The sequence below is a fragment of the Triticum aestivum genome, chromosome 3B, assembly GCF_018294505.1.
Source record: "Triticum aestivum cultivar Chinese Spring chromosome 3B, IWGSC CS RefSeq v2.1, whole genome shotgun sequence".
NCBI classification, from domain to species: domain Eukaryota; kingdom Viridiplantae; phylum Streptophyta; class Magnoliopsida; order Poales; family Poaceae; genus Triticum; species Triticum aestivum.
Window position 1 is genome coordinate 719,506,064 of NC_057801.1, and position 3,695 is coordinate 719,509,758.

Here is a 3,695-nt window from a genome sequence, read left to right on the forward strand (position 1 = left end):
CAAGATATGACTCTATATGAATGCCTCCAGTGGTGTACCGGGATGGTGCAATGAATCAAGAGTGACATGTATGAAAAATAATGCATGGTGGCTTTGCCACAAATACGATGTCAACAACATGATCATGCAATGGCAATATGACAAAAGTAAAGTATGTCATGATGATGATGAACGGAACGGTGGAAAGTTGCATGGCAATATATCTCGGAATGGCTATGGAAATGCCATAATAGGTAGGTATGGTGGCTGTTTCGAGGAAGATATAAGGAGGTTTATGTGTCATAGAGCGTATCGTATCACGGGGTTTGGATGCACCGGCGAAGTTTGCACCAACTCTCAAGGTGACACTACAAGAAATCTGTTAATACGTGACGGTACATGTCTGTCACAAATGAGTGGAAAACTGTCATGGGTGGCCATGCATGACGGACTTGATGTCCGTCATGTATATCGCGTCATAATTTGACATCCCGCCTTCCTTGACGGGTCTTGACCGTCATGGATCTACCCCAAGCCCGCCCAGGCCCAAACCATTGTGACGGAACCAAGCCGTCATAGCCTGATGCCACGTTGGATTTTTGATTCGCCAATTGGAATGATGTGGCTGCCTATGTGGATACTACTTTTTGTCACAGAAATCGTCACGAATGTAGGCACAATTTAAATATGGTCCATCCAATTCCTTTCTACCCAATTTTGACACCATATATGTTTTAGCCAATTTTGGCTCAAAGAGAAAGTAATTTCAAACCGTTCACACAATATGCGGCCATCTATATTTATATGTTTTCTCGAAAAAATCTGTTTGTATATACAACATAGTAGTTTACAAATCCTTCATCTAATGATAACTTACAACATAGATTCACTAAATATATTACTGAAGAAGGTTAAGAAGCACTACAATCCAGTTTACATCAACAAAACATACAAACTTTTGAGGCTGCTGTTCAGGTTCTTCGTCGACTCTCCTGATGGCAACTATCATGTCATGGCGAGGATTATGGTGGGTAGCACTATGTAGCCCACTACCCAATCATACCTAGCACATTTAAAAGAACATTAGATTTTTGCAGATTCATAGATAGTAGAGACAAGAGTATTACAACAAGTGTAAAAATGTATTACATGTCCACTTGGCCAGCATTGAGAGTACTATTACTTATAACAGGAAAAGTAATGAAATGAAACAAACCAGTATATTTGTATAGAAGGTGACAAGAACTACAAATATAATTTATTACATGGCTTACAAATTACTTCATGGTTATTAAGGTACATGCTAAATCATAAAACACGAACACCAACAGCAAGTGTTATTATGAACTGGATAACCTTGCAACACCCAATTGCTCTCATCTACTCACTTGACCAGCATAGTACTGTTATTTATAACAGGAAATAATAATGAAAGGAACCAATATACATGTATACATGACAACATTAGGAACAAGAAATCAGAGAAAGAGATTCAAGTCATAGTGAACTCAAGGACATAAGAGAGAAGATAAATTGGATTGTTTTATATAAAATCAAAGTTCAGAAATGTGCAGAGATATTCAGTGGTGGACGTTGGGAGGACCATAATTATTTTTGTATACACTATCTAATTGCATGTGCGTTGCAACGGGAATATACATATTCTAGTTGTTCATACATCTTCCAGTTGTTCAACACCAATCTTGGCTAACATATATTTTTAGGATCCTGATGCACATTAGGCCGAATTGTAAAAAAAAAATCTTCCTCTCCACACACTATCTCAGTCATACAGATCCATGTTATCAATTCCCTTTCCTCGCCCATTCACACACACTTTGAATTTAAAACACATAACCATCCAGCTGGCATATTTCACAATGTGCTTATCTTGACAAGGCATGTCTACCATTTTCAATTGTGTCACGTAAACTTCCCCCTCTCCCTATCCTCTCCTCTCTTCAACCCTCAATTACTCAACAGATTCAGACATTTTGATGTGCAGCAACATATTTTATTAATATTATGGTACCACAAATTCATATATTTGTTGAATTGACACACATGTTTGACGACCAATTTTATGGAGAAAAAGAACCAACACACGAGACAAACAACTAAATGGATATTTTGTATTCCTTTTCATATGTTTGGTAGCAAGGTAATATGTGTAGTCATTTATTGTTCCTTCTTATTTGACAATTGCTTACAGATCTTAATGACACGAGACTGATTAACATCACAAGTCTAAAAAAACAATATTGATAACAAGAAAAGGTAGATATCTAAAAAGTGTACTCGTTTGCGGTGTTGTCTAGTGAAAGATAAAAAGAATGTTTCCTTACCAACAGATTCCCAATTTCTCTTGATGTCATCAACTCCAGCAAAGTGAAAGCTTCTAGCATAAACAAACTCTGAGGATCTGACATGTAAATCCTCCTGGAGAGTTACAGTCCACTATGCTATCATGGGCCGGTACTGTTACATGAAGCAGACAGGTGAGTTTTAAAGATTGATATGCATGGATCATACCTAACCTTTACTTGCATGAATCGAGAAGTACAGTGTAACTAAAATCATGATGTGCAATTTGTAGAATGAATGGTTTCAGTGTTTCGTTGTCAATGTCAACCAATCAAATCAGCGCACCATTCACGGAGAGCCTGGTCAAATCAACATTTTACTTTCTTCATCTCCTCTATGTGCATGTATATTAGCATTGCGTTCGAAACACACATAGCCTCGCACCCTTTAGCATCAGGATTATAATAATCAAAGGATACCAGATTCAGCAAAAGGTTGTACATGCATCAGGTCATACTGTGTATCAGACGATGGGTGCACAACACGTCCGGCCGGCGGCAAGTAGACGCATCAACCTTGTTCCTGCACATCAAACCAGCTGTGGCATGGCTTCTACATGATCTCTCCTTCGGTGCAGGGACCTTGGGATGGGGCTGCGATGCCTCACGATGGTGGAAACCAGGCACATCTGCCAAGCCGCCAAATATCTTTGTGAATATAAGAAGGTTTCAGTCCAACTAAATCATAATCTGTTTATATAGCAGTAATAATAAATCTATTTATACACAAGGAGCAGAAATCGTAATCCTAGCCAAAAGTAAGGAAAAGGGAAACCAATCTGCTGCATGCTAAGTAAGCTCCAAATCTCTACATCAGATGAAAGGAGATCAGAATTTGATTATGAAATAGCAGTAGTGTATTCGAACGACTACCTATGCATTGTAAGGGCATCCGTAACCTAGAGAGAGGGAACCAAGCAACCTTTCCTTTGTAGGAATCCACGACCACAACGTCATCCGGAGGCGGCAAAAGAACTTGGAAGGGGGTCGCGTGGCAGCACAAGGCCACGATGTTGAGGAAGCTAACAGGAGAGGTGGGAGCCGCGCTGGTAACCAGTGGCGACTAGGGTTTGCTGGTGCTTCCAGCCGTCGCAGTAGACCGCCTTCCACAGCATGGCCGCTCCACTTCCACAAGGCTGACGTCGGGGTTGAGTTCCGCGTCAGATCTGCGCGTGCCCAAGATGCCACTGCGATTGCAGCTTGTAGGAGACGAGGGAGAGGTGCCATTAAAGTGGAGAGGGTGATGCAGCAAAGTGTAGCGTAAGTATTTCCCTCAGTTTTGAGAACCAAGCTATCAATCCAGTAGGAGGCTCCTCAAATGTCCCACGCACCTACACAAACAAACTAAGAACT

The 3,695-nt window shown here is 40.5% G+C and overlaps 1 long non-coding RNA gene across 1 annotated transcript; it reads right to left on the bottom strand.

Annotated features, from left to right (window-relative positions):
• Nucleotides 1-768: 768 nt before the first annotated feature.
• On the bottom strand, nt 769-3,405 carry LOC123066191 (uncharacterized). Its single transcript, XR_006431257.1, has 4 exons — nt 3,265-3,405; nt 2,801-2,971; nt 2,325-2,457; nt 769-1,042 (listed from the first exon to the last, which is right to left on the bottom strand). It is a non-coding gene; the product is annotated as an uncharacterized lncRNA (long non-coding RNA).
• Nucleotides 3,406-3,695: the final 290 nt, after the last annotated feature.